Raw genomic sequence first — 23,706 nt, 5'->3', positions numbered from 1 at the left:
AGTTGGGTGGTTTTACGGTAATCCACAATACGGCGCAACGTGGGTAGACCCCCCACAAGGTGGACTGACGACCTGGTAAAGGTCGCGGGAGTCCGCTGGATGCGGGTGGCGCAAGACCGGTCATTGTGGCACTCTTTGGGGGAGGCCTATGTCCAGCAGTGGACGTCCTCTGGGTGATATGATGATGATGATGATGACGGTAATCCACTACATATACAAATTCAGTGGATAGAATAAACCCCAGTAAACACTACGACCTCGGAAACTACGATTTGCATGAATACTCGTCATTATGCATGCATCGCAATATGGGGCATCCGAAGTGAAATCAGAATCTATAGATCGTGTGTACATCCATTAACAGCAACCGACATGCACATTGAGTTAATATTTGCTACCTATCGTTGTTCTACTTTGTTTTCGACAGCTAAAAATTTGAATGACCTTATTGACAGCCATTGAAAACTATTGACTTGCAATCTTATTACGATTATTTTTATAAATACTTTAGGCATAATCCGCTAATATTGACTTCCGGCGCGATTCGGGAAATGAATTAGAGATTAAGTAGATACGATATAGTAAAGATATGTGACGTCCCACGGGTAAAGGTCGCTCCAATATTATTGCGGCACTATGCAACGTAAGCGCCAGCCGCCATAAGGTACCTTTTGCCGTGGAACGTCACATAACTTTACTATTTCATATCTAGTGAATCTCTAATTCATTTCCCGAATCGCGGCGCAAGCCGCGCCGCCATAAGGTACATTTTGCCGTGGAACGTCACATATATTTACTATTTCATATCTAGTAAATCTCTAATTCATTTCCCGAATCGAGCCGTTCAGTTCCCACAGTGAACGGTTTTTATCGCGTATCATTATTACAATTCATTAATTTTAAATACATCCTGATTTTTCGAACCGAGATGTCGAACTACTGTAAAGGGTTTAACAACGCTGTAAACGCTATATAATCCGTTCACATAGTTTTATTTCATAAATCACAAAGTTTAAAATAATAAGTAGGTACCTATACTCTGTATCTTTAGGTATTTAAATAAAAGTAAACAAAATCTACCCTCAAATGGCTCCTTAAGCCAGTTGAGGGTAGATGAAAACATTACATGATCAAATAATGTAGGTTAAAGTCAGGTCGTTCAGTGACAGATCCAGGCGGTTTTGTATTTGGTTGGTTAACCAATAAATGTTATAACTACCCGAAAATGTACAAATTGTTTGTTTACTTTTATTTAAATACCTAAAGATACAGACTATAGGTAGAGTTTTACCCTTTTCAGAGAATTAGGTAACTACCTACTCGCAGGCAGTAATTAAAACTTGTCTACCTCATACAATATCTCTAGCAAGTATACCTACTAAAACTTAAGTTATCTAAAGTCTCGTCGGTCCTCGAATCGGATAGCTATTTCATACCGTCGAAGCTAAGTAGCAGTTTCTCTCCCTGACAGCCACTCCTATACCATATATGCATTGTATATGAGACCGCATAAAGCTCGTGCGACAAAAGCACGGCGACATGCCGAGAGCTTATTGTGTAACTTCAATCGTGCCGCATCGCGTGATATTGTAAATGTATTTGTCTTGTAAAAGGAGCACCAGCGCCTTATCGTCTAACAAATTAGATTTTCGTTTAAGATAAACTAAATTTATGGTAGTTAAACCAGTGAAAACGTCAAAATTAACTCAACAGAGTAGCATTCCGGATAAGTCTATTGGTAACTTCGCATTCGCAGTCCGGAGCGACGATTTGTCGAAAATGTTTAAGAAGAAAAGTTAACCTTATCTTTCCGGCGCGGCTTTTATAAATGAATATTGAAAAATCTCTTAAAGAATCTCGTCGAAAATGTCTTGAATTTTTTTATATTGTCGTCGAAAGGACTCGGCAAACACAGTTAAAGATTTTTTTATAGACCTCATTTGAATTTCGCCTATAGAAATTAATGAGGTGCAAAAATAAGAAATGGAGTTTGGAAAGCGATTGCGAACATTTGTTTCTTTAGACAACTCGAGACTTTGGAACGGATTTTGTGAAATGGTCCTTATTACAAATTTTTTGTGACTCCTTTCGAACAGCAAAAAATGATAGTTCACACGTAATATCGCCTATAAAGAGATATGTTTGCCGTGTTACAATTTGTCATTATAAATAGGTACATTTTGTCCCGAAGGCCACGTTAGGTTTCGTGATTGACACGGGTTTGCTTTATTAGAAACGTGCTTTTCCAATTGTCTAGGGATGTCTCCGGCTAAAGGAAAACAATGTGAACTAGTAGTCATCACGTATTTAATTTAACGCAATCTTTGGGTACGTGCTGCGTTGCTGACCTAGTTCATTCAATTTATTACGTACGCATAGGACCAGATAATAAACGATTCTTACATTACTTTATATCTATGAAATAGTAAAAGTCAAATGGCGTTATTTATAAACGTGCTACAAGCCTCAATTTAGCTATTAATCGCTTGTCTTAATCTGTCATTTTGACTTAAGTTACAGATAATTAAGAAAGGGTTAAAACACAATGAATTGAGGCTGGAAGTTTTATGAATAAGCGGGTAAGAAATCATCATTATTTAAATATTCTCGTCGTTGGTATAATAATTCCACAATAAATATGTACCTACCTCGTTGTACACATCCATAGCTAATATACCCATTTATGTCTAACAAAAGGCACTAACAAGTACATAACATAGGTACCTTATTAATCACTGTCATATTTATCTTATAATTTTAGTATTATAGCTATAGCTTTCTTATTACTTACTTAATTTTACAGCGCATTGGCGCCCCTTGTGCTGGTGCTGTCCATAAATTACGTCATCGATTTTTGACGATTTTTGACCAAATACTAACTAAATTCGTCCAAAAATCATACTTCGAATGATCCCGTTTCCTCCTACGTCATGCTACCATCATCCGATGTCCAGACCCCCCCCCCCCCCTCATTTGAAATGACGTCATTTATGAATAGCCCCTTAGCTGTAATGCTGTAAAATTTTATTTCAATAAATATCAAATATCAAATAACTGCGAGAGGCGTTTTTTTTTAAATAAGTACATTTAGCAAAACTATTTGCTTAGCACCCCTGCATACATAACGTGTAAATTGGTTTTACTACCTGACTTATGATTTACTTATGACTTATATATTTGTATGCAGTGGTACTAACAGGAAGGACAAAGATATAACTACTTACTATTCATAAATGAAACCAAATCTTCTGAGTTTCAACTGTTATTATTCTCCTTCAAATACGCCGTTGATCTCACGTAATTCTACAGCGCCCACGTCTATCTGTTCGCATTTCACTCGTTGGCATAAAAAGGTATTCGTTATTGAGACCGCCCCCATCTCCCCCCATTGTACCATTGTCTCAGAGCGGCACTGTCCGGACACTAGGAAGTATTTTTACAGAGGGAAACTTTGCTCGGCGTATCTGTATAAAAATATGCCGCGAGCGCTCGAAATATGACTTTAATGTTTATTTGGCTAACGGCCAAGAGGTCGTAAGTCTTGATTTGACTAGACCACAAAATGTTTGTTTTTAACGGTCGGTGGGCTTCCACGTTACTACTAGGTTTTGAACTCTAAATGTATTTTATTAGCGGTATAAAGTTCAGTATTTTCGAGCGTGGAGACGTATGCAATTTTCGCTTTGTTGCTTTAAAATAGTTGAGCTTTATTTTCCTTGCACACAAATTTTTATATCGTGTTAAAGCGACGGAGTAATTTACAGTCGTATGCGAGTTTAAAAATTATAAATGATTCAGTTAGAAGTTTTGGAATGTAAAAGAATATTTCCACTGTGCAATTTTCCGCGAAGTGTTTTATTTTACTTCAAACTTGGTGTTTAACTTTTATTTTCAGGTGTCTATAAAATGGTGGTAAAAACTTAAATTAAAACTAATTCGTGCCGTGGGCTACAGACCAATAGTGTAGTTCTTAGAAATTTAAACTTTTATATCTGAATCCTAATTTCCATTGCGAAGGCATTATTCAACTAATAGAATCAGGCGTTACTTTGTGGAAATCCATCTTAATGTAAACAAACATACTGTATTTATTATACCTATAGGTACTAATTTATTTAATTTTAAATTTCTCAATTTTAATGTTGTTTTGCTTATGTATTTAATGCAATAACAAAAATATTACTTTGCTAATCTGCGAGTTAAAACTAGCAAAACAAGTGTGATCTCATGCTATGATAACAATTATAAGTTTATGCAATATGTAGACAAATATACCTGTCCTTGTTTTTTGTGGTTATGCGATCCGTAAGTAAATTCACACTAGATAATAAAGCCGTGATGGATGCATGCCATATAAAGTTATAACGCTTCCAGCACTTGAGATGCTCAAAGAGTGAACGAATAATAAACTTTATTTATTATACTTCTGACACCTACCATCTATCAAGTAAGTGCACGATAAAGTTGTGTGAATAGCTCTCGGCAGAGACAAGTTTATAAACGGAACATATTTTCAATGTAGATTAGAGCGGTGAGCAAGTACCTCCCTAAATCTTAAGGGGCCCACAGATTACCAGTTCGCCGGACGATATCAGCCTGTCAGTTGTTCGGAACTGTCACCTTTTGCATTTAACTGACTGGCCGATATCGTTCGGCGGACTGGTAATCAGTGAGCCCCTTTAAGAGGAAGTTAAAAAAGGCGTTGAAACATATTTTTCAAACGAGGGAATGTAAACCTCGTGAAAAGGCATTATACTGCTTCACCTTAGCGAACGAAGTCGCGGGGCAACACCTAGTAAATACATATACCGCAATTCATTGCGTCATTGTGATAACTAAATGTATCAATTACGTATGTAAGTAGACAAAGACAAGAATCACAAGCCTATTCGGATTTCGAGATAATCACAAGATCTAGAGACGATTTAGAGATCAACTAGATCTACATTAGATATCGACTAGATGTGACTTGGATATCCAAGTCATAACTTGTCGAAATCGTTCAAGAGGACCTCCAGAATCGCGGAAAAGTCAAATTTGACATATCTATCTTACAAATATCTTTAAATTATCCATATCGTAACTTGTTGAAGTCTAGTAGAAATCTAATTCATTTTCCGAATCGAGCCGTCAGTCATGAACGGTATCTAGCCTAACTGAGTTAGAATGATCTTTCTATATCTTCTATCCCCCTTATTCATGAAACTTTACGGGCCTGATTTAGTTAAATTATGTTTTATCCCTTTCTTACAAATACGTACCTACCTAAGAGACAGATAAAGACAAACGATTCATAGCTAATTTAGGCTAGTAACGCGTTTATGAATAACGCCATTAGACTTTATCACCTTACCGGTCTATGCATTCAAAAAACAGCCAGACCATTACTGTCATATAGCTTTTCCTAGCTCTAAAAATCTTAAAATGCAAAACTTTTCTTACATTTTAACGTAGCACCAGACTCAAGCTCATTGATTTCTAATTCCAATTTATATGGTTATTTCATAATACAACATGTAATCAGGATGAAATTGATTTGCACATAAAGCATCACATCACATACTTCCTCGATCAAATAACTCAATTGGCTTCAATCAGAATCACCAGCTGCGTACAGGAAAAACGGGTAAAGCTAATCTTATTGCTACCAAATGTCCTATACTCGTAAACTTAACCTAATCACAACTGAATTGCTGTGAGTTTAATACGGTAATTTCCACAATAAAGTGACAAACATTTTTAAAGATTAAACAACGGATACTAAAATTCAAATTTGATTGATCATCATTTCTACTCATTGCTATACATTTTTTGTTGAAACAGCATTTAAATTTGACTCCTAATGTCACATTTTATGGTTCATATTGCATTGATGTCCAGATAAAACTTATTGCTTTTTACTTTTCGACGCGGTGACGTTTTGCGCGCGACACGGGACCCTTAAATTTCATTTCCGACAGGGATTCCGTACCATGTTCACAGTCTGACGGGCCCGTGGTGTTAATTCGTTAAATATTATGTCACACAATGACGTAGGAGTCGTTCAACACATCAATAGTTCACATAGTTAGTTCATTAGAATCATTCATTAGATATCTATTACCTACTTTCCATCACAGCATTCATATTTGCTCTTCACTGAACTTCGCATAAAGCACTCCGTAGTTAGGTACTACGCCGCTGCTGTAGGTGCCTACTTGACATGCTACAAATCTCGCAGCGCGTTAATAGTTTTATTTAGTTCATCGTAGAGATAAATCTTAACAATAAAGTAGCTACGTACTCTGATAAAATATGACTGTGTTCTTAAGATTTTTATTTATTTATTACTACCTACACATTGTATGATATCACAAGGAATTGAATTACGTGAATCTAATATTAGGTAATTACCTACTGTATATGAAATTTTCCGTGTAATACCTGTCATAAATTTATATTACGCTCAAAAAGCGTCCATATCATATTTAACAAATAGGAAATAGTTTATATATTTCGAAAAAAGGTATGAAAAATCCAGCTCTATGTGTTAAAATTCGTGCTGGTGATATGCGACTGAATATTGTCGGTTTAATGTCCGTTTTAAATTCCACGAAAGTTATTCTGAGTTCTGAAAAATATTTTTAGACTGATATATTTTATTCAAATGTTGGTTGATTTAATGATTTCACTTCCCGTGAAAGTGCTAAATTGATATTAAAAAATGTTGAAGAAAATGGAACAATATGGGACACAAACTAAAGAACAGGTATAGTCAAGAAATTTGACGATCATTACATTATTAAAGCCGGTATCGTACTTATAAAAACCAGACTTTGAAAACCAGATTTTTGTAAGAGAAGAGTTTTAAAAATGCAACTAGGTACTCTTCTACTCGTATTTTCACAACGAAATATTTCATTTTGTACTAGTTATTTTACTCGTATGTGTAGCAAAGAACCTCCAGGGACGGCGTCCGTGGACCAGTCCCGGCGTCCAGCGCGGCTATAAACTCGGAGCGCGAAGGCTAAATAATATACTAGCCGTGCTCTGTGTATCAAGGCGTATCCAGACTAGTCAATTTTTCGCCAATCTGATTAAATTGCCCGATCGAATCAGGACGTGCGGACGCAAACGCCAATTTGGCTCGCCAAATTCATCCGCCGATAATGACCGATATTACCGATAAAATGAGGTGCGGACGGTAGAATACCAATTTGTGACGCCAGTATTTTCGGACTGGGGCATTTTTCAATTTAGAGGGCTCTAATATCACCATAAATCTAAAATTGGTCATTAAATTGGAGATTGACGCCAATTTCATTTCTGATCAAATCGGTCGATTTGATCATCCCGTCTGGATACCTCTAGTACAAACAGTAACAGTCCTAACTGTACATCGGTGGACCTTATTACAAAAGGCATAAGGTCCACCGATGTACAGTTAACAGTGTGGGCGATGGTACTACCTAAATAACAGTGCATTTTAAATATATGACATCAGTTAGATGTTATTCTGATATCACTACATTCTTATTCGCCTGTCAGTCATTATATACTTTTTTTTTTATTGGAAGGAAAATCCGTTATGGATACCTCCGCACCGCAGGGACAACGCGGAGGTTATGTCGGACTTTCACCGACTAAAAACCTCCCAGTAGTTCTCCTCGGCGCATTTCGGACGGCTCTGGGATCTCCAATGAACGCGCCAGTGCCGTCCTAGCGCTATGCCCCTTTGTGGGTCCCCTCTTTTTTCAGTCGCAGTCCCTAGCTGCGACCGTCTCCGACCCCGAGAACCCCTTTTAGTCGCCTTTTACGACAGGCAGGAGATACCGTAGCCGTATTCTTACGCCCGGGCTACAGGGCGCAAGTCATTATATACCTAGGTACGTCATATTTTCATAGAAAATAAAGAAAACAGGCCGCGTAGCCAACATGCAAATCGCTAACGCTCCGTAGCGAACGTAACGCAACTGTCACTGTCACACTAATATGGAAGAGTGATAGAGAGACACAAAGCGATTCGATGGCGAAGCGCAAGCGATCGACACCTTGGCTAGGGCGCCTGCCGCCAGTAGATTCCACAGGCCAGTTTCCGAAGTCCAGGAACATTACAAACGTGATGTGTTTTTTTATGAATATACTATCAGTGTCAAAAGTGACATTACTTCAAACAGAAACCTTTTGACACTGACAGATCATATCTATAATAAATCCAGATCAAATTTGTAACCTGTTATTACAATCGAAATACGCGTCCAGCGAGCCAATAAACTCTCGAAGTGCACTTGGTTAAATTATTCAACTAACCCATGTTGAGCCATGGTTAATTCATACATCACTAGCGAATTCGAACTTCGAAAGTTGACATCAAAATGTAAGTTTGAATCGGCCTCTTGTGCTCTTGATTTTTTAGATACCTTACAGCATGTTATAGAGGTATGTTGCATGTTATTTTGTGAAGTTATAAAGCGATATTAAATATGCAGCGATATTCTCCAGATTAAGTAAGAGCACAGTGATGCATGGCTCAGCACGGGCTAGTTGAATATTTAGAACACAGCTACATGTAGGTACATTGTACAGCATCCAGAGTAACGGATCAGACTGCGCGTCAAAAGTATCTACTAAAGTGTCATTTTATGGAACTTGCTAACTATGTAAACAAAAGTCACTAAGTAGTAAATTCATAATTCAGAGACAATTTCAATATGGCGGTTTGTTTACATAGTTAGCAAGTTCCATAGAATGACACTTTAGGTAGGTATTCTGTAGCTTAACAGAAATATATATCTAAGCTGTTAGACTTGTATGCAGAACAATTAGACTGTCGGCTCGATTCAGAAATGAATTAGATTTCTACTAGACTTCAACAAGTTACGATACGGATAATTTAAAGATATTTGTAAGATAGATATGTCAAATTTGACGTTTCCGCGATTCTGGAGGTCCTCTTGAACGATTTCGACAAGTTATGACTTAGATATCTAAGTCACATCTAGTCGATATCTAATGTAGATCTAGTTGATCTCTAAATCGTCTCAATATCTTGTGATTATCTCGAAATCCGAATAGGCCTGTGTGACTGAGAATTCCAGTATTGCAGGCCCTCAAAAATCCAATATCTTATTATGACGTGCGCGTACAGTATAAAAAATCTGTAACTGAACGAAGAATTCAAAACGATTTTGTACAAATCATTTTAATACTTTCAATGCTCCATGATGTACGACTAAGCATCGTGTTTAAATCAGACATATTGTTCGCTAACTCAATTTTCCACACGAGTACCACACCGTTACTTAATTCTTGATTTACCACCCCAGCACACCTGAGCCTATGAACAAGAAACCGATCGGAAAATTGACTGCCTCGACCCTTACCAGTGTTCAATGTTCCGCGGCTTGTTATCGCTAATTGATCAGTTGTTCCAACTTGTAGCGTCTTCTTTGCATTTTCTTTGGCAATCTAAACGTTCTAATTGATGTTATAACATTATATATGGAGTGTTATCGTTAATTGATCAGTGGTTGGAACTTGTAGCGTCTTCTTTGTATTTTGTTTGGCAATCTAAACGTTTTAATTGATGCTATGTATGAACATGATCAAGCCGGAAAATTGAATATCCCGGTCCGTTACATAATGTTTTATGCAGTGTTATCGTTAATTGATCCGTGGTTGGAACTTGTAGTGTCTTCCTTGCATTTTTTTGGCAATCTAAACGTTCTGATTGATGGTATATGATGTTTTATAGAGTGTTATCGTTAATTGATCAGTGGATTGAACTTTTAGCATCTTCTTTGCATTTTTTTGGCAATTACAACGGTCTAATTGATATTATGTATGAACAGGAAGGTGGAAAATTGAGTATCCTGACCCGTTGCATAATGTTTTATGGAGTGTTATCGTTAATTGTTCAGGAGTTGGATCTTGTGGCACCTTCTTTAAGCTGCATTTACTTATACTAAGTAGATTTTCTTATTCTTGTTCAAAACATTTTCAAGAAAGATAATTGATTTTCATGAATCATACACGTTAATGTACTCGATACATTCTTAACATTCTACTACATACAACATATATTCCTTAATACCTATACCTTGAAATAATAGAGAAATCAAGATGTAAATGGGTCCAAAACAACAATGGAATGGTAATTGCAAATTGTATACTGAACACCAAACTCGTTTTATTGCTTCCCAAACTTAAGCTAATTTGTGAGACAATACCAATGTTATTTACTTTCAAGTCAGCGGCCATTCATCATGTCTGCGGGATAACTCGTTGTTTACCTATTTATCTATGGTGTTTGCCGTGGCTCCATTTAGCCGGCAATAGCACAACAGTTTTGATTAACGACTTCCATCTCAGAAGACTTATTGTTCTGAATTAGGGAGAGTTACGTCAGTTTTTTAACAATGCATGGCACGTTCTGCTGCTTTTAGAGGAATTCTGTGTTAAAATGTTTCACATTTTGGTGCTGCAGTTTATTGCGTTTCATTCCTATATACGAGCTATTTAGGTTAGCATTAAAGCCTTTTACCATTTCTACGCTATAAATGTTAACAAATAGTGAATTTGCTATAACGGCACCGTTATTGTGTGCAACGAAACGCGGACAGCATAAATAGGTAACTGAATTCGAATCAAATTCTTTATAAATATGTAAGTACGCTGATGTATAACCAATGTATTTTCTATTGATTATATATCTTGGTATACACGTTTCTGCGTTATTTTACATCAAAATAAATACGCAGCGCCGTTGAAGTAACTACAAATCAGCGCATAAAGCGTATGCCTGTCAAAATAAAAACACAATTTAAATTGGTGGCAATTGAAATAAAAACTTGGATTAAAAACCAAGATCATAACAAGTACGTGATATTAATCACCCTTGTCGTAAGCAATGTTTTGGCTCACTTTAGTCACTTTTACCCGCCCTGGCATCTCGCCAGAGCTGAATACTGATACGGTTTGACTGTATTCCTCTACGGCCGCCTATTATTGAACATCTTTCATACTTATACGCTGCGAGCTTAAACTAATGATTACAAATATGACATGTGACCCAATTTGGTTATACCAGTTTGGTTATACCCATTAGGGCGGTTAAAGGAAAATTCCCTTTTGAAGTAATTTAATAGACGGTTTAGTAAAGATAATTATTCTTGTTTTGTAATGTGGCGTTTATTCTGTTATCATGTTGTTTTGTCTGTTAACCTTGTTGGTTTACTGCTGTTTTATTTCCACATACTTAAAATAGGGGGACAACAATATTTGCGTATTTTTAATTTTATTTTGGTGTTTTGAACTATCTAGTACGTCCAATAGCGTATATGTATATGCATTTCCAATTTTCCAGTTTAAGGATCTTAAAATATTTAGGTAAACAACTGCACAAATAGAAGTAGGTATTTTTGTAGCTTTGCAGGTGAAATAGCAGACATCTAAGTTTCATTACTCCTCCGTGGCTTGCGGCGCGATGTCGCCACTCGCCGCACGTTATATAGAAATGTATACTGTAAACAAACATTTATTAAAGGCCTGTCCCCGCTATGAAATGTTTTAGAGCAGTATACTGTCTATCTTACTCTAATAAAAAAGAGTATAAAAACGTAAGAAGCCAGACATTAATTTGTTCAAATCTTACCTATTTTTTTGTGTATATGTGTACTCCTTGCCCGATCTACTTTTTGCGGCAAATAAGGCTATACGCCTGATGGTAAGCTGTTTGGTACTCTTGCTATCCAGGGGTGTCACATGAGCGTTCACAGGTTTTAAAGGTTGAAAAAAACAAAAAAAACCTTTTTTGATTAGGAATCTCAGGTAACCATAACCCTACCATATAAGGAACCAGACATTAACTTCAGTCTTACAAACCTTCAGTTTCAAAAAATAAAGTTAGGAACTTAAGTATTGATGTGATAGAGGATACACAGCTGGCAGAAATTGCACTTCTGCAATCTCTGCATATGTTAAGGGGCATCGTTCGCCCAGTATTTCAATCGCCTCAGACAACCTTGATGAATATTTTAGACTTTGCAGACTTTAAATGGCAGGGCTGTGTTAGAAAATGTAAGAAAACAACAAAAAGATACTTTCGGCTCAATGCGAATAATGCTGACAAGATGTTATAGCGTTACGATACCGTTCAGTCTTAGAATAAACTTCAAAGTGTATTAAACATCTAACACTATGTTATTTTTAAAAGTTCCTGAACAAATGTTGGTCAGTTTGAGGAGTAGGTACAGTTTAGTTTTAGGGTTCCGTACCCAAAGGGTAAAATGGGACCCTATTACTAAGACTCCGCTGTCCGTCCGTCCGTCCGTCTGTCACCAGGCTGTATCTCACGAACCGTGATAGCTAGACAGTTGAAATTTTCACAGATGATGTATTTCTGTTGCCGCTACAACAACAAATACTAAAAAGTACGGAACCCTCGGTGGGCGAGTCTGACTCGCACTTGTCCTCTTACACGGTTTTTTGCTTCTGTTACTCTGTCTCGTTTCTCTATGCCTGTCGTATTACCGCACGCGGGCCGTATGTGGCCTCAATCGATCCTGACGTTAATAAGGCCTCGATGTCAATAAAATGCCTCTTTATTATCCGCCCTGCCGTTATTATATGATACATTCTATCGCATAAGGATAACGGAGTTTTTTGCATGTCTGCTTTAATTATTGTTATCTGTAGTACGGGAACTTGTAGTATTTATTTCCTAATACTACTCGTAGGTAACTACTACTACCTTCTACTACTACTAGTATCTAGAAATACCTACTCGTCACTAAAAATATATTTTTATCCTAAAATAGTTGACAATAAATCTCATAATCTATAGCGCATCAGAATTCCTCATACCAGCTTCATTCAAATAAGTAACACAACACACTTCGCCAGTATATTAGGTACACAAACAATAATTACCTAACAAGCTTCGTCAAAAAAACTTAAAACCTATCAAAACCGCTTCCAGGCCCAAGAGCACGAAATATGCCAGCCGCATTGCCACGCTGAATACTATGACGTAATCTCAGTCCAAAATACTCAATTAACATTGAATAGTAAAGGCAAATTAAAAAAGCAAATTATCTGAATTACAGTTAAATCGATTGATTAGTTGAATGGATTGGCACGGGCTTACAAACTTCGGATAACTAAAAAATTAATCCATTAGCGATATATAAAATAAATCGCCCTTTCTAAAGAGAACAACGAACGAACGAAAGTAATCATTCCGTTCTTTCACCGAGTGAATGGATGAATGGAAGGGTGTGGGCGTATTCATCCCTTTGGAGAACTCTGTGTAAAAGCGTTCCGTAGTCGGTGGATAAAGGTGTTTGCCCAGAGCTTACCACTGACCTATATAGGATGTGAAGTCTTGAACAGACCATAAAATGTAGATTTAGAGTAAGAGGGGCCTATTCGACCCATCAGGAGATATAAGCCATCATTTTTTTCCTGACCCTTGTCGAGTCGTTATGTTTTCACATTATTTTGTGTTACACGCTACACGCTAACAAGCTACACGTTACAGTCTGACAAAAAAGATTAGAAATTAAAAAGTGGCAATACTGTAGTGTCGTCCCTTTCAAATCAATTTGTATAAGAGAACGGGACGACACTACAGTGTTGCCACTTTTTAATGGCTGCTATTTAACTGATCACCAGATTTAGTAATATTTAATACCAAAAAAATATATTTTACCACCCTAAAATAATAAATGATCACCAAAATGATAACACCATTTTAATGTAAAATGATTACCAATTTTATTACATTTTACTATCCTATTAAAGGAAATGACACCAAACTAATTATTATTAACCCAAAAATAGTAAATGATTACCAAATTTCAAACCCCATTTTAATGTGAAATTTTTATATCTTACTATCCTATTAAAGAAAATGACACCAAAATAATCATTGTAAACCCAATAATAGTAAATGACCACCAAAATTAGAACTCCATTTTAATGTAAAATTATAACCAAATTTTGAAATCTTGCTATTCTATTAAAGCAAATTACTCCAAAATAATCATTGTAAACCCAAAAATAGTAAATAACCACCAAAATTGTAACCACATTTTAATTTAAAATGTGCACATATTTAAAAATATATCGTTATCCTATTAAATTAATGAATCCACTTCGTCACCTTTTTCTAGTAGCATTTTATTTCTGTAACAGTCGCAGTTCTTAAGGATCGCAGTTCAAACCTAACCTAACCCACTTTTCTAGTAGCATTTCTTTTCTGATAGGGTCGCAGTTCAAACCTAACCTAACCCACTTTTCTAGTAGCATTTCTTTTCTGTAAGGGTCGCAGTTCAAACCTATCCTAACCCACTTTTCTAGTAGCATTTCGTTTCTGTAAGGGTCGCAGTTCAAACTTAACCTAACCCACTTTTCTAGTAGCATTTCTTTTCTGCTAGGGTCGCAGTTCAAACCTAACCTAACCCACTTTTCTAGTAGCATTTCTATTCTGTAAGGATCGCAGTTCAAACCTAACCTAACCCACTTTTCTAGTAGCATTTCGTTTCTGTAAGGGTCGCAGTTCAAACCTAACCTAACCCACTTTTCTAGTAGCATTTCGTTTCTGTAAGGGTCGCAGTTCAAACTTAACCTAACCCACTTTTCTAGTAGCATTTCTTTTCTGCTAGGGTCGCAGTTCAAACCTAACCTAACCCACTTTTCTAGTAGCATTTCGTTTCTGTATGGGTCGCAGTTCAAACCTAACCTAACCCACTTTTCTAGTAGCATTTCGTTTCTGTAAGGGTCGCTGTTCAAACCTAACCTAACCCACTTTTCTAGTAGCACATCGTTTCTGTAAGGATCGCAGTTCAATCCTAACCCACTTTTCTAGTACCTAGCATTTAGTTTATATAAGGGTCACAGTTCCAACCTAACCTAACCCACTTTTCTAGTAGCATTTCGTTTCTGTAAGGGTCGCAGTTCAAACCTAACCTAACCCACTTTTTTAGCAGCATTTCGTTTCTGTAAGGGTCGCAGTTCAAACTTAACCCACTTTTCTAGTAACATTTCGTTTCTGTATGGGTCGCAGTTCAAATCTAACCTAACCTACTTTTCTAGTAGCATTTCGTTTCTGTATGGGTCGCAGTGCTAACCTAACCTAACCTAACCCACTTAACTGATAGCAGTTCAAACTGATAGCAGTTTAACCTACTTTTCTAGTAGGAGTAACGAAATGCTACTAGAAAAGTAGGTTAGGTTAGGTAGGTATGCGGTGCGGGGTACGGGGGGTTGAGCGGGAGGGGCTAGTAATTTTGGCATTACTTTACTTTATTTGGTAATATGTATACATTTTTTGGTAATCATAGTGGTTTATTTAGGTGAAAATATCGCATTAATTTGGTCTTCAAGATTTGGTGATCATTAATGATTTTTGGTGATCATTCAATATATTTGGTATTTGAATACAATTTGAAGTGCAGTCGTAATTAAAACGGTGGTACTCTTGTATTTTTAGGCCTTATTTTTTTGGTGTTCAGTAATTTTTTTTGGTAAGCATGATTTTTTTATTTAGGGTACCAAAGTATTTTTTGGTGGTCATTATATTTGTAGCCCTTTTTAATTTCTACTCTTTTTTGTCAGACTATACAAATGCTACAATTATTAAATTCAAACCGGCAGAACTGAAATGTATTTTGTTAATGTCAAACCTGTGTCAATCAGAACACCTATCAGTTGTAGTTTGCAGTTTTTTGAACGTTCTAATCGCGATTCGCGACACTAAGGCGGCATCGACATCGACGGCAATCATCAAGCAAGGAATCAAGGAAGGAGGCGGTATATTCCCATTTCCCGCGTTAACGCTACGGCAGTATTCATTTTAATAATAATGACGCCGAAGTCGTCATCCCAATATAATTTTAATTAAAGCAATTTTTTTTAACACACACACCAACAGCCACACGCCAACAGTAGCAAAAACAAAAAAACGCTGTCACTGTGAAGTTACCTACTTAGATCTTCTGTGTAAACGTCTCGTTGCCATATTTTGACAAAATAGGTAAGTACTTAAGCATTGACAAACCCTGCTCACATTGTATAAAGAATAAAGGAAAAGATTCATGAATAGCCCAGCGACCTAATACTCTCAGACACAGTGCTAGAACTCATCGTGGCAGTGAATGGGTCTCCTTATCGGCTCGCCCACGTCGCCTGCGAATGTTCTATTCAAGTTTACTTGCTAGTATTCGTTGTAACTCCTCCTATACACCAGGACAGGAGAAACAACTAATGTTCTTATTCATTGTTTATAAATACCTATACTTATTTATAATGTTCCATTATAATTTTAAAGCTTTTGAATAACATGTTAAGTACATCGAAAACAGACGGCAATAACTAGGGAGTGCTCCCGGTACTGGTTTTCTATACAAATACAGAACCGGAACCGGGAATTCCCGGTTCTCGCCATACAAACTCAGTACCAGGAGCATAAATTCCTAGCAGTAAAGGATGACTCTCGTTAAACCGGGCCGTGTCCGGGCCAGAGCTTCCGGCGCATCGTTTTTTATGGAAAGCGTCACGTGATCGCCTGTCATGTCATAGAAAAGTAAGCACCGGAAGCTCCGGCCCGGACACGGCCCGGTCTAACGTGAGTCATCCTTAACCCATCATAAGCACCGGTGGCCTACGGTAAGCCCTACGGCGATAAGGCGGCCTCCAAGCCGGAGGTCGAGGAATCACCTCATATCAAAAGTTTCTTGCATTTTGTGTACGAAATATTGTTTTATAATCACCAATTACGTAATGTTTGGTGAGTAAAAAAATACAAAGAAACTGGACTAATCCATACCTACTAAGTACCTACTACATACCTACTAAGGTATGGCCTAGATTTCCTTCAGTGTTGAAAGGTCAGATGACAGTAAGCAACCGTCAAACCATAGAGATGAAGAAGAGAAGATGGAATTATTATACTACTTGGCCGGAAAATATATGTATGTATAATAATATCACAAAGCCAAGAATTGAAACTAAAATGCGAGCAAAATGAATCATATGTATTAAATACGTTCCCTCTCAAGACGTTTGTTTTATCACGCTACTCTCAGAATACCTACATTGCAAACCTAAGGAGAGTGTAACATTTGTTTTAGAAGAAAGTATTTAAATTCGCCGGTCTACGGTTGAGGCACCTCAACTATGCGCCAAAGCGTTCCGGCGGTGTTTCGACGCCAGAGCGCGAAGTATCCGGGCGTTCAATTTGGATTTCAAAACGTTAACAGAACAAAAATGTAACTAACGTCTGAAAACACATTTCAGAAACAAATAAGTGCATTGTGAACTACATTTTGTAGCTCTAAAAAGAAGATTTACGGTTCAAATTGGTGCATATTCCACTACCCTGTTCATGTATCTGGCGATGGTGAGTGGGATAGAAGACATGCCATCGCTACCGTTAAAGGCGCGATTTACGTCAAAGGGTACATTCGATTCTACAATTCTAAGATACCTATCTTTCTGTTTTTTTTTTGTATATTTAGAAACACTAATATAAGGCGACGGTTTATTGCAATAAATATTTACTCCTCCTGTCTGGACTCCCATAGTATTTATAGAATCCATAAAACTTTTTGGCTACTCGTGTGTAGGTCCAAGGATTAAACACCTATAATGTCGGAAAATAACTTTAAAACCACTCTGAATAAGTATCTTGAGAGTTAAAAGAAAACTTGAGTTCCTGCCCCACTTCCCGTGGTCACGATTCAATTTCCATCCACCCGGCCATTGTTCGACGATACTTGAAAATCAAAAGGAATTCTTACAATATTCAGGTTTGAGTATTATTATTAAAAGGCGGAGCTACCAAGTGGTTCTTGAGACAGCTCATAAACGCTCTCATAGGAGCGGATAAGGCACGTTTTATTAGCCCTTCTGTGCACTTGCTTAGTAAAGTGCACATTGAACGGTGCTAATATAAACTCACGCACTTGACTTATTAAGCTTGCAAACATAGCGCAAATAATGTATGTATTTCTGAATGCGTAGAAAGCGCGTCAATACTTAGATTAAAGCTTTCGGCTCGATTCGGAAAATGAATTAGATTTCTACTAGACTTCAACAAGTTACGATACGGATAATTTAAAGATATTAGCGGTCGGAGCCCGGGAAGCCGGTTACTGGCTACATGCCCATCCTTCGCCCAATACTGGTACTTTCTTGGATCCGGCCTCCCTTAGACTGGCGAATGGTTTGCGACTCGGGGTTTCGGTGTGTACGCCACACATATGTTCTTGTGGCACGGACGTGGACCGACTGGGACACCACGGATTATCTTGTCAAAAAAGTGCAGGCCGTTTTTCGAGACATGCGTCGCTTAATGTCATAGTCCGTCGGTCTTTTGCCACCATCAATGTGCCTGCTCTTCTTGAGCCGACTGGCATTATCATCAGAGATGATGGCAAGAGGCCCGATGGAGTGTCCTTAGTTCCTTGGAGCTTGGGACGGATGTTGGTGTGGGATGCTACCTGCGTAGACACACTGGCACCGTCCCACCTCCAACGGACTACTGTAAAAGCGGGCGGAGCGGCGGAAAGCGCCGAAATTCTAAAACGTAACAAATATAAGAGCCTCGGTAGAGAGTACCATTTTGTACCATTTGGAGTTGAAACTCTAGGTCCATGGGGTCCCAGCGCGCCTAAGTTGTTCGCAGAAATCGCGAAGCGTCTGGTTGACGTAACTGGTGACCGAAGAGCTGGCGGCTACCTCGCACAACGTATCAGCATTGCGATACAGCGAGGAAATGCCGCCAGCATCTTTGGTACAATGCCTCAAGGGCCTATTTTAGATTTAAGCTAGTTATTAATTTCGTTTAGTAGTATCACTGTATATATATTGTATATTTGTAAGATAGATATGTCAAATTTGACGTTTCCGCGATTCTGGAGGTCCTCTTGAACGATTTCGACAAGTTATGACTTAGATATCCAAGTCACATCTAGTCGATATCTAATGTAGATCTAGTTGATCTCTAAATCGTCTCATGATATTGTGATTATCTCGAAATCCGAATAGGCCTGTAGGGCTACCGCCAATACCGAAAATCGTCAATTGCGGGCATTTTTCTCTGTCACTCTAATTACGCCTTCATTGGAGTAAAAGAGTAAGATCCCCGCAATTTGCGAATTTCGGTTTTCGCGGTAGCCCCTCTGATTATGACGTGTCATGAAAAGTGTCGTTTCCAAAAAGTAGTTTTTTTATTAGCTAATTATACTTCTCCAAACTAAAGGTTTTCCAAACAAATTCAGGTGAATTTCGTACCTACTTTATTATTTTATTGTCGACAGAGGAGTAAGATAAAAATTTGTGTGTACACGCTGCAGCAAAGAGTAATTAAAAACCCTTACAACACTCGGGATTTTACTGTTATTTTTTTCTGTTTCCGGAATTTCATTTTCTTTTATTTTAAGTATTTACACTAAATTTGTAGGTAGCTTGTATAGTATACAACAAACGAATATGAAGCGGATATCCTAAAAATCAGCCTCTAATTATCAATCGATGTAAACATTGTGTGATATTTGACCCTTAATGATGTTCCATTCAGGAGAAGCTAGAGTATCATAAGTATCTAATGTCAATGCCGCGTATCAAATAGTCCGGCACTCGGCGACACAAAGGCTGACCGATATCTAACACAATTTACACAACCGCGCGTGAACGTCGACATTTATCCAAGGCTGAAGATGCGGACGATACTATGCGATACGGAATATGAACCCACACCACGATATGATTTCGCAGGGAAGAAATGGCATGAAGGAGACTTTGAAAAACCCACTTGTATTATTCCGGCAGTTTCAGAGCGAAATTATATGAATCAAATGTGTGTATATTTCAACTGCTAGTAAGGTTCCTCGATTGGCCACATACCGAAAAGCGCAGCATGGGAAGGCCCCAAACGATTTGAAATACCTCTGAATTTACATTTCCAACGTGCATTTTATTTTATTTATACTAAGATTGATATTAAATAAAACCCAGCCCGAGTTCCTACCATCTGGCAACCTTCCCAAAGTAAATATTTGTCTTTCGTACGCGTAACGCTTTTCCGCCGCTTTGTTTAGAATTATTCCTCTGAATGAATGTTTTCGCCATTTCAATTTCGCGAGGTTACCATTTTTATTGCATTTCCAGGATGTTTTGATTTGATTTTGACGCATAATTTAACACGTTAGCAATGTTCGTTTATTTTTCCTCGTAAGTAGCTTTTAGAAAAAATTGGATAACCAATAAAATGAAATGACTACCTACTGGCACGACAGTGGTGCCGCCTGGCGCATTTGTGATTCATTATTTATTTAGGAGTTGATATATTGTGGAATAGGGCCCGGATTTGTTTTATGGTATGCTACAGTGTGCGCTGTGATGTAATACCATTCAATATAACAGTTGTACAGAAAATTAGTAGAAAAGGAAACTGATGTCATCATCTATTGCGTTTTGTAGTATTTTTTTGGAAATCTATACCTACCTATCTAATAAAGTAAACCTAATTATACTTTTACAACGTCTAGTCAATATTTCAATATTTAACCAGTAAGAACTCTACAGAACGGTCAAAGTTCCCAAACAGATCGGGTGTTAAAATTGAATTAACCCTTATCTTGGCATTGTAACACCCGTGATACATGGAACTTTAAAAAATCTAGCAGGTCCACTTTATTACCTAACAAAACAATTCTGTCATTATTATGTCAAGCTACCCTCCTTTATTATAGAAAAAAATAATGGACACAAGTGTCATTGTAAATTAATTAGTAATAATCAATATGGCGCCACGGAAACAACAGAGTTCGGTTCGCACTGGAAGTTTTGCATTTATTTCTTATATTACTATATATTTTTCCATAATCTACATTTTGATGCATTTACTATCTGTTAGTGCATACATATTTACAATGCGTATGAATTTAAAAACATTTAATATATAGAACCTTACATGAAACTGTTATGTATTATATTTGATACATTGCAAAGAACTCAGAAATGTACTTATCGAAGGGATTGTATTACATTTAATACATTGCCAAGTTGTCGTCAAAATAGTTTTACATATTTTTTAAGTTTTTTTCTATTTGTGGGGTTACAAAACATGTTTCAAGTATTTAATATTAGTTGTCTTATTATTTAGTTATTCAACTTTGATTTTTTTAAAGTGCTTGATGTTATTTAACTGTATATTCGTACGCTGTAGCATTATTGCTACGCCGTAGCCCGTAGCACGGAAGAATATGTGTATGGCAAAAAATGCCCCCAGGGTAAAAAAGTTTTTTTTTTTCACTTTTAAAATATTTATATACTTTTCATATTTTACTCAACTTATTGCTGACGACTTTTATGAAACTTTACGGCATGAAATTTTCCGCCCATGTGATCAGGTATTCGTAGATATAATTAATTTTTACAGGTGTAATAGTCATCTGATGATTTAGATTGCGTTTAATTAGCAATAAATGATAATTTCTGTTGCATTACATGTTTTATTTTTATTAAAATCGACATTTTTCTTTTAAAAAGTAGGTAACTATTTTGTCGAGAGATTGGCATTGTATCAAATATGATACATATGATTTTCCGAAACAGGAAAATCCTGGATTTTTTCCCTTATTTTTTAATAGTCTAGTATGCTCAATAGGTGACGAAAAAGTAGAAAAAATGTTTATATTTAAGATATTTTGAGCCTTGCCAAGATAAGGGTTAAGCTCTCTTTAGAGGTTTCCGCGCGGTTCCGTCGTCGTGCTTATATTACGGAAGCCGCCGCGCCCGCCGCGGTAGCGCCGGTGCTATTAAGCCCCCTCCAGACTATGCGCGTGAATCGCGGGCGAAGCCGCGAACGCAAGTGTGGAGTCGATTTTCGCAGACAGCGAAATCGACTCCACACTCGCGTTCGCGGCTTCGCCCGCGATTCACGCGCATAGTCTGGAGGGGGCTTTACAAGTCATTTGTCATGGGCGGACGTTACACTAACGCTGTTGACCGTACGTGCCGGTCGCACGGTACTCGCTGGTACTCAGGTTTACATAGGTTATCAAGCATGATACAAAAAGTAGGTGAGTTGACCGTGACGTCACGATGTAATGTTTCATATAAATTCCATATTGGCAAATCGTTTTGAAAGTTCTAAAAAACCAGCCAAGTGCGAGTCGGACTCGCACACGAAGGGTTCTGTACCATTATCTATAAAAACGGTCACCCATCCAAGTACTGACCCCGCCCGACGTTGCTTAACTTCGGTCAAAAATCACGTTTGTTGTATGGGAGCCCCACTTAAATCTTTATTTTATTCTGTTTTTAGTATTTGTTGTTATAGCGGCAACAGAAATACATCATCTGTGAAAATTTAGCTGTCTAGCTATCACAGATTACGAGATATAGCCTGGTGACAGACTGACGGACGGACGGATGGACGGACGGACGGACGGACAGCGGAGTCTTAGTAATAGGGTCCCGTTTTACCCTTTGGGTACGGAACCCTAAAAATGAGGATGAGGTACTGCCACTAGACTGGATGTGAGTATACCTACTCGATTTTTTTTCAATAAGATGCTAATGCTGTAACCGAACATACAGAAGCAATCAAGGATTGCTATGGTGAATTAAAAAAAAACCGGGCAAGTGCGAGTCGGACTCGCGCACAAAGGGTTCCGTACCATAATGCAAAAAAAAAAAAAAAAAAAACGGTCACCCATCCAAATACTGACCACTCCCGACGTTGCTTAACTTTGGTCAAAAATCACGTTTGTTGTATGGGAGCCCCATTTAAATCTTTATTTTATTCTGTTTTTAGTATTTGTTGTTATAGCGGCAACAGAAATACATCATCTGTGAAAATTTCAACTGTCTAGCTATCACGGTTCGTGAGATACAGCCTGGTGACAGACGGACGGACGGACGGACGGACGGACGGACGGACAGCGAAGTCTTAGTAATAGGGTCCCGTTTTACCCTTTGGGTACGGAACCCTAACAAGACGAATCCAAGACAATAAGCCGATCCCTATTGCTGACTTCACTAATTTGGTTCAATTTAATTGCAATGTTAAAAAATACTCTAGTTATATGTAAGAAATCCGCAACGCAGGCTTCGTCCGGTGGCTACAAACGCAAATCAGCAACATGCTTCGTCCCAAACATACCAAGGATGATATCCGCAACACGCTTCGTCATTATAAAATCTAGGTTAGACAATATAACCTAACTACTAATTTAGTTGATATTATTATCGTATCGTTTGATTGAAAACGCCACACATATTTTTTGTTATGAACTACTGTACATAGCGAACGAAATACAATAACATAGGTATTACGTATAAAGAAGGCAGAAAGAGGCGGTGTTATTTGTTACTTTCTGTTAATTGAATACTGATACTAAGTTGAATTTAGCTTTTGCAGAATCAAGGCTTAAAATGTCCCTCACAAGCACCCTCGACAAGGGATACAGGGACACATAATCGCTCAAACAAATTGCGTCCCAGAACCCAGCATGTTTTGTGACCCCCTTATATTTAGCATGCTCTTAATCCGACCAACATATTATGTAAACAAACAGTTCTAAATAAAGCAAACGATGTTCCAGATTTCTTTACATCCTCAAATACAAAGTAACTTTTAACAATTTCTTCATAAGTCTACCTGTCTATCTATGCCACAATCATTAGAAAGTTAGAACCTCATTACTAGATTATTCA

The 23,706-nt window shown here is 37.6% G+C and overlaps 1 protein-coding gene and 1 long non-coding RNA gene across 6 annotated transcripts in view; one reads left to right on the top strand and one right to left on the bottom strand.

Moving 5' to 3' along the window:
* Nucleotides 1–23,706, top strand: part of LOC134798273 (uncharacterized) — a 683,132-nt gene that overhangs the window by 124,752 nt on the left and 534,674 nt on the right. Inside the window, exon 2 of the long non-coding RNA XR_010145169.1 lies at nucleotides 1,026–1,279. This is a non-coding gene — a long non-coding RNA (uncharacterized LOC134798273). The remainder of the gene's footprint in view (nucleotides 1–1,025; nucleotides 1,280–23,706) is intronic.
* LOC134798247 (sodium channel protein 60E-like) overlaps nucleotides 1–23,706 on the bottom strand; it is a 302,130-nt gene that overhangs the window by 223,105 nt on the left and 55,319 nt on the right. The window lies entirely within an intron of this gene.

This window comes from Cydia splendana, chromosome 16 (assembly GCF_910591565.1).
Source record: "Cydia splendana chromosome 16, ilCydSple1.2, whole genome shotgun sequence".
NCBI classification, from domain to species: domain Eukaryota; kingdom Metazoa; phylum Arthropoda; class Insecta; order Lepidoptera; family Tortricidae; genus Cydia; species Cydia splendana.
This window is presented reverse-complemented; position numbering and strand designations above follow the sequence as displayed.